This window comes from Panthera uncia (assembly GCF_023721935.1).
Source record: "Panthera uncia isolate 11264 chromosome A3 unlocalized genomic scaffold, Puncia_PCG_1.0 HiC_scaffold_11, whole genome shotgun sequence".
Lineage (NCBI taxonomy): Eukaryota > Metazoa > Chordata > Mammalia > Carnivora > Felidae > Panthera > Panthera uncia.
Window position 1 is genome coordinate 23,613,476 of NW_026057578.1, and position 11,961 is coordinate 23,625,436.

An 11,961-nucleotide genomic window follows, 5' to 3' on the forward strand; every position below is an offset into this window, starting at 1 on the left:
GTCTTGACCTCTGACTCAGTCTCTCTAGAGCTGGGCTGGACTGGGCCAACCTCCCACCCCCAGTGGGCCCTCACTGGTAGAGTGCCCCCATGTAGACAATGCTCGGGCCCAATGCCCAGGCTGGAACAGGTGACAGCAGCTGTGGATCTATCTATAGCTCCCTTGCCCTTCAATTGTTCCCAACTTCAAACAATGGCTGGGCCCTGGATTATAGACACCCCCCACCAGACTTGCTGAAATGGATCCTAGGGGGCAGGGGATGAGAATCACGAGGCCCACATCGTGATCTCTTGTAAGTATCTATCTCTGTGTGGACCTCCATGTTCCACTTATAGCTCTGGGCTAGAAGGCCTTTCAGCTCAGAGGCTGTGTGAGTAAACGATCAGTGGATAAGGGAGAAAAGTGTGTGCAAACAGCAGGCCTGTACTTGGACATGTGGGTGTGTGTGACGTGTGTTTCCCTCTTCCTGCTTTGGTTGACAGACACGTGTGGACACTGGGGTGCCAGTTCCGTGAGGGCAAAGACCTAATCTTTTTTATTCTCTGCTGTATCCCAGCCTGAACCTGGCCATGGTGAGTGTTCAATGTACATTTCTTATTTTTTTTAATATTTTTTTTTTGAGAGAAAGAGAGAGCACGTGCGCACACGTGAGAGCAGGGGAGGGAGAGAGGGAGAAAGAGAATCCTAAATAGGCTGCACGCCCAAGGCAGAGCCAGATCTCAAAACTGTGAGATCATGACCTGAACCGAAATCAAAAGTTGGACACTTAACTGACTGAGCCACCCAGGCGTCTCTCAATATACATTTCTTACCTTGGCCCTTAGGGAGAGTAAGGGGGTGCTATGTAGTGACAGGGCTCAAGCATGAGAGGCAGTATAGGGTAGTGATGAAGAACACCTTAAAGTCAGACTTCCCGGGATTGAATCCTGGCTCTGCCAATTACCAGCTCTGAAATCTTGGGAAATTATTTAACCTCTGAACAATGGAAAATCGTAAAAAAGACCTACCACAACACAGGATTCTGATGAACATTATATGAGTTATAACATCTGAAGTGCTTAGTTACAATAGTGCATGCCAGAGTAAAGACTCAGTAAATTACTGTTCTTTACAACATATATCATTAAGTGAAAAAAGCAAGGGGCAGAAGAATGGATGGGATGTGCTATCGCTCATGCAAAAATGGGGGGATAGAAGAGTCACGTATTTACGTGCCTACCTATGGAGGGACCACCTTTGCTGGTAAGAGCGGTGGCCTCTGGAGAGGGGAATAGGTGGCTGAGGGCTAGGGAAGGGAGGGAGGCTGATTTTCTTCTTGCTTACCCTTTTATACTTTTGAATTTTGAATCATGGGTATATATTATCTAGTTCTTAAGGATTCGCTAAATGAATAAGATTCACTTCCAACATGATCCTTGAAAAAGCAAGCTCCTATTCTATGCCAATGGGGAAGGCCTGGTGAGGGCCAGTCCTCAGGGTGTGGGCTCATTGACCTCAGCCCTGGGTCTGAGTCTATGGGTCACCCTCTTTCCTCCAGCCCAATAGCAGGCAAGACACATCCATGCAAAACCATCCCAGAGCAAATGGTAAGCCAGAAGGGAGGCTTTCCAGTTTCTAGGCCAAGCAGCAGCAGAGGTGGCAGGGGCGGTGGAAACAGGCTCCTGCCCTCTTCCCTGGCCCCAGACCCCAACTCTTCAGCCCAAGCTATTCTTAGAGGCTAGATAATGCCAGCAGTTGCTGCTGCTCATATTAGCCTCCAGAACCACTAGCACTGACAGGCCCAGTGCTACCTGCACCCCCTGGTGTGCTGGCCTCTCTGCCAGGTGTGGGCATCCTGCTGCTCTATCCTCTGCACTGCAGAGGCCACACATATTCCGGCCACCACAGGTAGGTGAGGGGACTGGGTAGTAGTCTCCCGCAAGACTCCCCTTGCCAGGCAGCTGGGTGGAACAGAAAGGGTCAGAGTGAGGGGTATCATCGTGCTGATAGATATTCTGGCCCAACCACAGGTTCCAAACTATGCTTAGAATATGAATGGGTCTATGGACACAGGCTAGACAGAAGAGCTGGGGTGAAGGGAGGGCAGAAATAATAGCATGGAGGGGGCCTGTGTACAGAGGAGGGAAAAAGCCAAAAATAGGTCTAGGGAGGAGATGGCAGAAGAGGGTCTGATAGCACTGGCTCTAGAGCAGACTGTCCAGGTCTGTATTCTACTTGCTATGTGACCTTGAGCAGGTCTCTTTTCCTCCTGGAGCTTCAATTTCCATTGTAAAATGGGCATAACCTTATTTCATTTGGTTGTAAATGAGTCAATTATATAATGTATATAAAGAGCTTAGCCTCTGACTGCCATACATAAACACATATGTTTGGTGATTTTATCATTAGCTCCATAAGGGCAGTGATGTTTCTTTTTTTCAGCTTTGCACCTGCAGGCACTAGACTGGCACACATTAGGAATGCCTCTTCAAGTCCTTGCTCTGCTACTTACAAGCTAAGTGACCTTGAGCAAGTTACTTAACCTCTCTGAGCCTTGGGTTCCTTCTCTGCAAAATGGATATATAAAGAATACCTCCCTTATAAATGTTGCTGAGAGAAATAAAGAAACCAAAGTGCTTATCCCAAAGTAAGAGGTCAGCAATGTGAACACATGATCCCTGTGAGTACATGTATGTTGGGGTAGTCTAGTGGAGGATCCTTGGGTCTCCCATTCTGGGGACAGAATTTGAAGCAGTGTTCAGGGCAGCCAACATTCTGGAAGAGATATCCTAGTGGGCCTACCAGGTGGAAACAAAGTCCCAGAATCTTGTAAGACCACAGCCATACTACCCCCCAAATCCTATGCCACAGTCCAGGCCCTCCCTAGGATCTCAGGATCAGAACAGGTTTATCTCAGCCAGGGTCAACTTCCCATTTAGTTGAGTATAACAAACACTCTCTGATGCCCCCCAGATTGGGACTGGTTCTGGTCTTGTTCCCAAGGTCCAGGAGTCTGTCTAGTAGAGGAGACAGTCATGGAGGAGGCACAGAGAGTTCGTAACAATTGATACAGGACATCCCAGGGGAGGGGCAACCTGGTGGAGTAGAGAATGAAGAAGGAACATCTGTCCTTCTCAGAAGACCAAACAGAGGTGGAGTGGGAGGAGTGGGAGTGGCTTGTGGCTCTGCCCTTGCCCTTATGATAGTGGTGTCAGTTCAGGAGGTGAAGGACAGAGAGACTCAAAGAATTAAGCTCAGAAACCAACCCAATGGGTCTACCCTGGGTCTCTTGAAGTGTTTAGGGTGACCCTGCACTCCTCCACATCTCAGGGAATACTGCCCACCTCTCTGTGGAGCTGGACTTTGCTAACTTAAGGGCAAAAAGCCTCCTTGCACATAGCCCTCGGGATTTTTTTTAAGTTTATTTATTTCTTTGGAGGGGGGGGCATATGCACATGCAAGTGGGGGAGAGGCAGAGAGAAAGAATCCCAAGCAAGCTCCGCACTGACCTGAGCCGAGATCAAGAATCAGATGCTTAACCAACTGAGCCGCCCAGGCGCCCTAGCCCTCAGGATTTTTTATGTGGGTTGAGAATGCTGTCTTACAAATATCTCTATTGTCCTGCCAATACTTTGGGCCTTAAATTTCATTTTTTAATTGAAATTTCTTTTAGGTAATTACATATTCACAATTATAAGAAACAATACAGAGAGATCACCTGTATTGACATTGATACTATCCCCCAAGTTCATTCAAGTTTTCCCAGTTTTACATATACATGTGTGTATGTGTGTGTGTGTATTAAGTTCTATACAATTTTATCACCTGTATATGTTCACAGATCCACCACTACAGTTAATATTCTGAAGAGTTCCAACAACAAGACACCCTCCTCCTTCCCATCCTTAACCCATCCAAAATTAACCTCCAATCTGTTCTCCATTTCTAAAATTGTCAATTCAGGGGTGCCTGGGTGGCTCACTTGGTTAAGAGTCCGACTTTGGCGTAGGTCATGATCTCACGGTTACCGAGTTCAAGCCCTGAGTCAGGCTCTGTGCTGACAGCTCAGAGCCTGGAGTCTGTTTCAGATTCTGTGTCTCCCTCTCTCTCTCTCTGCCCTTCCTTCATTCATGCTCTCTCTCTCTCTCTCTCAAAAATAAATGAACATTAAAAAATTTTTTTTTACTTGTCAATTAAAAAATGAAATGAAATCATACAGTATGTAACTTTTTAAGATTCACTTTGTTCACTCAGCATAATTCCCTGGAGATTAATCCAAGTTGTTGCCTACATCAATGATGTGTTCCTTTCTGTTACTGAGTAGTATTCCATATTATGGATGTGCCACAGTTTGTTAAAATCTTACCTGTTGAAGGATACCTGGACAGCCCTCAGTCTGAGGTGCTATCTTATCACCTGCATCCTAGGAGGCCAGGGTCACCCACATCCTCCAAATTCTTGTTCCATCTGTCCAGGGACTTCTTGAGACCTGGAAATGGGCAGATCCCACTCTGCACCCCAGCAGCCAGCTCAGGAGTTGGCACAGAAGAGGTGCCCATGAGTGCCTGCTAAATGGGCCGTGTCCACTGGGCTGGGGGCACCTGCCTCTCAAGAACCATCTTTTCCAGGGGGCCTCTCACTCTGCTCCCTGTTGCCCTTTCCACACCAGGCCCAGTGGATTTCATAACTCATGTTTCTCACCCACCCAGGCCTGGAAAAGCCTCTTCTTTCTTTGATCTCTTGGGTTTAGCTGAGCCAGGCGAATGATATAGCACAGTGCTTACAAGTTCTGGAGTCAGACTGAGTGAAAACCCTCAGTTACTCTGTCTCTTTGAGTTACCCTGTTTGTCATCTGTAAAGCAGGAATACTAATAGCACCTACTCCGTTGGAATTAAGTGAGATAATACTCATAAAAAAGGCACAATGCCTCACACATAAGTGTTTAATAAATGATCATTGCTATTCTTTTTCTTATTATCCTTTTCATCATTCCCAAACTCAGTAGAATAAACAAGAGAAATACATACCACCAATATCAAGACTATGAGAAGGTTAAAAAAAAAAAAAAGGTCATTCCTAGACTATGGGACCCCATTCTGATCCTTCTCTCTTTCCAGCTCCTTTTCTTCTTGGTGAAATGGAAGGGCAGGACTACAGCCTCCCCCTGGAGAGAGGCTCCCATTACTGGTGTCAAGGTGACAATTGCCTTCTCCCATTTATAGGGTTGTCAGTCTCACCCAACACTTCCTAGCTCCAGAGTCTCCCTATAACAGCCAGCACAGTGTAGGCCCAGAGCCCTGCCATCATCTAGCCACAAGCAGGGTCACAGGGTCATCTCCTCAAAGAGCTGCCTCTATTCTGCTTTTGTGTGCACCTGCCTATCCAACCATTCAAATATTTACTGAAAAAGAAACTTTGCTATTAATCTGGGAAACTCCAACAAAGTGTCACTTCACACCCACTAGACTGGCAAAAACAAAAAAGCCTGACAATACTGAGTCTTACTGAGGATACAATTCTAATACAACAAGGGCAATTCTAATACATTGCTGGCAAGAGTGCAAATTTATAAAACCACTTAAAAGAGATATTTGGCATTATCTAGGAAATCTGAATATGCTCATGACCTTCAACACACTGCACAAGGAGGCACATTTTAGATGGTTTATCATTTGTAACAGCAAAATACTAGAGACAACCCAAGAGACCATTCACAGGAGGAAAGGTAAATAAAGTGTGGTTTTTATGCAGCAAACCTATACAGCAGTGAAAACAAATGAACTAGTTACCCTGATCAAACGGATGACTCTCCCAACATAAGGCTGAAGTGACAGCAAGCTGCATGAGAATGTAAACAATGTTACCATTTAAAGTCCAAAAAACAAAAAATTGTATCAAATAATGTTTAGAAACACACACCTAGTAAAAGGATTAAAAATGCATAGGACCTACCTCACACCATATACAAAAACGAACTAACAATGAATCAATGACCTACATGTAAGAGTGAAAACTATAAAACTCTAAGAAGACATAGGTACAAATCTTCACGATTTTGGATTAGGCAATGGTTTCTTAGATATGATACTCAAAGCACAAGCACCAAAGGAAAAACAGATAAACTGGACTTCCTCAAAATGAAAAACATTTGTACTTCAAAGGACACTGTCAAGGGGCATCTGGGTGGCTCAGTCTGACTCTTAATTTCAGCTCAGGTCATGATCTGAGGGTTGTGGAATTAAGCCCGGTGTTGGGCTCCATGCTGAGTGTGGAGCCTTCTTGGGATTCTCTCTCTCCCCCACCTGTCCCTCTCCCCCGCTTGTGCACTCTCTCAAATTAAAAAAGAAAAAAAAAAAAAAAAGGGACACTATCAACAAATCAAAAAGACAATCCAGAGAATGGGAGAAACTACTTGCAAATCATGTATCTGATCAGGGTCTAAGATCCAGAATATATGAAGAATTCTTATAACTCAACAATAAAAAGACAAATAACTGAAATTAAAAATGCACCCTCTCTTTTATTAAGTGAAAGAGAAACTGAGTCAAAAAGCAGTCTAGGAGGGGTACTTGTGTGGCTCAGGTGGTTAAGCATCTTGATTTCAGCTCAGGTCATGATCTTGCAGTTTGTGGGTTCGAGCCCCACATCGGGCTCCATGCTCTCAGCAAAGAGCCTGCTTGGGATTCTCTCTCTCCCTCTCTCTCTCTCTCTCTCTGCCCCTCCTCTGCTCATGGTCCCTCTCTCTCTTTCTCTCTCTCTCTCTCAAAATAAATAAATAAACTTAAAAAAAAGTAATTTAGGAGTAGAATGGTGGTTGCCTAGGACTGGTTGGGAGAGGGGAACGGGGAATTATTGTTCAATGGGTACAGAGCTTCAGTTGGGGAAGCTGAAAAAGTTGCTGAAGCAGATGGTGGCGATATCTGCACAACAATGCGAATGCCACCGAACTGTACACTTAAGTGGCTAAAATGGCATATTTTACGTATATTTAGCGATAATAAATTTTTTAAGTAAAACAAAATTAGGCAAAAGATGTGAATAGACAAAGGAGATAAACAAATAGCCGATAAGCACATGAAAACATGCTCAGTATCATCAGTCATTAGGGAAATGCAAATTGAAACAAGTGACACTACCTCACACCCACTGGGATGGTCAGAATCAAACAGCCAGGCAGGAACACGTGGTAAGAATGTAAAAATTGGAACTCTCAGACATTGCTGGTGGGAATGTAAAATAGTGCAGCCACTCTGGAAAACAGTCTGGCAGTTCCTCAAAAAGTTCAATAGAGAGGGGCGCCTCGCTGGCTCAGTCAGAAAAGCATGTGGCTCTTGATCTCAGGGTCGTGAGTTGGGAGTCCCACATGGGGTATAAAGATTACCTAAATTAAAAAAACAAACAAACAAAAAACAACTTGGGGGAGAAAAAAAGGTCAACATAGAATTACCCTGCGAGCCAGCAAGTCCACTCCTCGGTCTATTCCCAAGATAATTAAATACAGCCCCACAAAAACCTGTACATGAATGTTCACAGCACCTTCATTCATAATAGCCAAAAAGTAGAGACAACCCAAATGTCCACCAACTGGCGGAGGTGCACAATGTGGTGTATCCACACAACGGAATACTGGTACACGCTACAACATGGATGAGCCTTAAAGACATAATGGTAAGTGACGCAAGCCAAACGCAAAAGGCCACCTACAGGAGTCCGTTTATATGAAATGTCCAGAATAGGCAAGTCCATAGACACATGAAGCAAATTAGTGACTACCAGGGGTTGGAGTGGAGGAATGGGGAGGTGACTGCTAATGGGTATGGGGTTTCTTTTGGTGTGATGGAAAAGTTCTGGACTTAGAGAGTGGTATTGGTTGTGCAATCTTGTGAACATACTAAAAACCACTGAATTGTATACTTAAAAAGGTTGGATTTTATGGCATATGAATTATAGCTCAATAAAAAATTACATAGAATAAACAACAAATTTAGGGGAGCCTTTATTCCTGGGGGATTACAGTTGTGGAGGAGCACGAGGCCTTCAGCTATATTAGCAATGTTTTACTTCATAGACTGGGGGGTGGGAATACGGGTGTTTGTTATACTAATCTGTATATCCTTCTTAATGTTTCATCATAAATAAAATTTAGAAGTATTTACTGAGTGTCGACCTGGACCAGGGCTACCTGGGTGGTTTAATGGTGGGTAAAATCAGATCCCATCCTGTCCAAAAGTAAGTGGGTAAGGATAAGCAGTAAGTGGAAAAGAAGGGCTGTAAGTAAGTCATCTCTCCTTTCTGGGCTTCTGTTTTCTCATGGATTATTTTATTTTAAATGTTTATTTGAGAGAGAGAGAGAGAGAGAGAGAGAGAGAGAGAGAGAATGAGAATGAGCTGAGGAGGGGCAGAGAGAGGTGGGGACAAAGTATCCGAAGCAGGCTCTGAGTTGACAGCAGAGAGCCTGATTCAGGACTCGAAATTACAAACCACGAGATCATGGTATCAGCTGAAGTTGGACACTCAATAGACTAAACCACCCAGGAGCCCCTATTTTATTTTATTTTTAAAGTAATCTCTGGGGGCCTGGGTGGCTCAGTTGGTTGAGCGATTGCTTCAGCTCAGGTCATGATCTCACAGTTCATGGGTTTGAGCCCCATGTCAGGCTCTGTGCTGACAGCTCAGAGCCTGGAGCCTGCTTCAGAGTCTGTGTCTCCCCCATCTCTCTGTTCCTCCCCTGCTCGTTCTCTGTCTCTGTCTCCCCAAAATAAATAAACGTTAAAAAAATTTTTTTTAAGTAATCTCTACACCCAACTTGGGGCTTGAACTTACAACCCTGAGATCCCGAGTCACGTGCTCTACTGACTGAGCCAGCGGGGCACCCCTCCTCATGGATGAAATGACAGCTGGACTAGAATCTTGTTAGTAGAAAGTCTCTGAGAGTCCTGGGGGCTGAGGAGTGTCTCTCCCCTTTATCAGACCATAGTTTCAAGAACTGCTTATGCACGATGAGAGCACAGGCCTGGAATCAGCCCTGGTGTCATCAATCACTGCAAGTGGGCCTAATGCAAAGCCCAGCTGAGTCTCTATTTCTTCTTGGTAAAAGAGGGACAGTAACTTCTCCCTCTCGGGATTACCATGGGGTGTAAATGAGATAACACATATAACGTGTCCAGGACAGGCCTGGCACACAGTAAATCCTCAACACATGGGAGAGTCCTCACTTTGATTCCACAGGCATTTCCTGAGCAGCACTGCTGGGCCAGGTCTGTACTAGGGCTAGAAGACAGAGGAATTCCACCGAATGGCCAAGCAATGGCCCCCAGCCAGGTGGGGAGACAGCCCCATAAACAACAATACCAGGCAGGGTGATGTCACTGCTAAAAAGAGACAGCAGCCACGCACGCACAGAGCAGACCATGTGCAACGCAGACCCCGGGACGGGCAGAGATGTCCCAATTGAGAGGCCTAGTACGGGCTTGGAGAGAGGCCCTCACCGTGGGAAAGACACATACCAACTGAAGGCACTGGCCTCCATTCACACTGCAGTGCAGCCTTCCTAGTCTCTTTTCAGTGAATTCAGACTCAAATGTTCCCACAAATCCCAAGAGCAGAGACTGCAATAGATTCAAAAGCCAGCTTTAGGAAGCCTGTGCACATGTGGGAGCACAGTGGCTAACCGTGGGAGGCTGCATGATCTCTGGCAAGTCAGGGCACATAAAAAGTGATATAACTGTAAAGCCATTAACCAAATACCTGGCACTTGGTGAACAGATTAATAAAGATTAGTTATAGTTAGGGAAAAAAAATAGATTCCATTTTCAAAGTGAGGGCAGTGGGATTCAGAGAAGTGAGAAGTGTTGCCCACAGTTACACTGCTAGCTTTGGAGGCAGGATTTGAACTCAGGTCTGACACATCAAAGGCTCAGTGCCTCATAATCTCCCTCTGTTACAGAATCTTCAGGAGGCTCTCTGTAGTCCACTAAATGGAATCTAACCTTGCTGTGGAGAGGGGAACTAACAAAGGTTTGGGGCCAGAGAGACCTCAGGCAAGTTCCCCAATCCTGGGTTCCTTGATCTGGGACCCCCGAGTGGGCTCAGGGAGGTTTGTGAATTCCTCCACACGGTGTGCCAAAAGATTGTGTCTAATGGAGATTCTCAAAGGAGTCTATCACCTCAAAAGTAACAAGCCACTGACTTGGCCTCACTTGGCATGTTTTCTTACCTACCCAAAGGAGATACAGTACCTACGTTGAAAAGCTGTGAGGGCATTAAATGAAGTAGTTTATGAAAAGTACCCAAAACATCCTAAGCTTCCACCTATGTTGGTTTCCCTGACTTTCTCCCTCCCCAGCTTATTTCTATCATTTAGCAAACGACATTGACGATCTACTATGGAGCAGATATCACTCCAGGTGCTGGTGGTAAAGTGGTGAACAGGACAGATATTGTCCCTGTTCTTATGGAACTCACATGGTGGAGAGAAACAGATAAAATTAGTAATTTCAGATACTAGTAAGAGCTGTGAAAAAAAAATATATACTGATGGGGTGGGAATGGCATCTGAGGAGGAAACATGTGAATGACAAGAAGTCAGTTATGCCAAGATTTAGGGGCAAAGCCTCAGGACAAAGGGAGCACAAAGACAAAGCCTCACTTGTAAGATGCTTGGCCAAGAGCCCCTCACACTCCCACACCTTACTCCCTGCACCACAAACCAGGTCCCTTTGAACAAGTCACATAACTTCTAAGACTCAGCTGCCACATCTACAAAATGGGAAGAAAGACACCTTACCTGCCACAAAGTGAGGGGACTCAATCAGAGGGCTGTTAAGGTCTGGGATCTTCCCCAAGTCTCACCAATAGACACCTGATACACGTCATTTGGCACCCATCTTGGAGGAGGGGAACCTGCAGAGAACCCTGGGTGATGATTTTTTATTTTAATTTCATGTTGCACTAGATATAGTTTCCTTTGTTCCTGGTGAACATGATGGACTTTTCCTGCCACCTGGGGCCTTTTATAGTAACTGCTGCTTTGGGCTCTTCCTCAGGTATAAAAGCAGACAAAGGAAGGACATCATGGAAACACTGTCCTGCCCATAACCAGACCACCTATCCCTTCCCTCCCCCCAAGAAGATTGGAGGACTCAGCCTGTCCTGCAGACAGAGGGTGTACAAGCTTTATTTAAGGAGGTGGAAACATCCTGGCCCCTGGGTTGGGCCACTGATTTATAATTAGTTGTAGTTCTCCCTCCTAAATGTCTCTTTAACCTGTCCCCTTCTCTCCATCTCCTCATTGCCACGCACCTTAACTCCCTCTGAGCATGCTTTCTGGCCTTAGTCTCCCCACTTCCAAACCATTTGCCACACTGTAGCCAGCACCTAACAAAAAATCGACCAGGTCTTTCCCCTGCTTAAAATCCTTAGGCAGCTTGGGGTGCCTGGGTGGCACAGTCGGTTAAGCATCTGACTTGGGCTCAGGTCATGATCTCACGGTCTGTAAGTTCAAGCCCCACATCGCGCTCTGTGCTGACAGCTCAGAGCCTGGAGCCTGCTTCAGATTCTGTGTTTCCCTCTCTCTCTGCCCCCTCCTCTGCTCACGCTCTGTCTCTCTCAAAAATAAATTAACATTAAAAAAACTTTTTAAAAAAAAAAATCCTTAGCTCCCCATCATTCACTGGAAAAATGCCAAACTTCTTAACCTGGCATCCAAGGCTCCCTCGCCAAGAATGAGCTCCTAACAGCCTGATCAACTCCCAGGCCCTCCTCAGTATCTATATCAAACTCCTCAATGTCTCTAAAATGAGCCTAGCCACACTTTGAATTATTTGCCTTTGCGGTTTCTGTTCCTGCTACTTGGAACACTGTCCCCATTCCTGCCTCTTAACTCCACCCTTACTTCTTTCACTGCTTACACATTCCTACCTAGCCCTCCAGACTCCAAAGCCCTCCCTGATTCCCCAGAAAAGCACTGTTTACCAGTCTAC

General features: G+C 45.4%; 2 protein-coding genes across 2 annotated transcripts in view; both read right to left on the reverse strand.

Annotated features, from left to right (window-relative positions):
- Nucleotides 1–4,428, reverse strand: part of MYH7B (myosin heavy chain 7B) — a 35,122-nt gene extending 30,694 nt beyond the window's left edge. The window contains exon 1 of the mRNA XM_049650930.1: nucleotides 4,346–4,428. The gene's annotated coding sequence lies outside the window, so the exon portion shown is untranslated. The remainder of the gene's footprint in view (nucleotides 1–4,345) is intronic.
- Nucleotides 344–11,961, reverse strand: part of ACSS2 (acyl-CoA synthetase short chain family member 2) — a 91,459-nt gene continuing 79,841 nt past the window's right edge. The window contains exons 21-22 of the mRNA XM_049650927.1: nucleotides 5,770–10,882; nucleotides 344–4,468 (exon numbers count right to left, since the gene is read on the reverse strand). The gene's annotated coding sequence lies outside the window, so the exon portion shown is untranslated. The remainder of the gene's footprint in view (nucleotides 4,469–5,769; nucleotides 10,883–11,961) is intronic.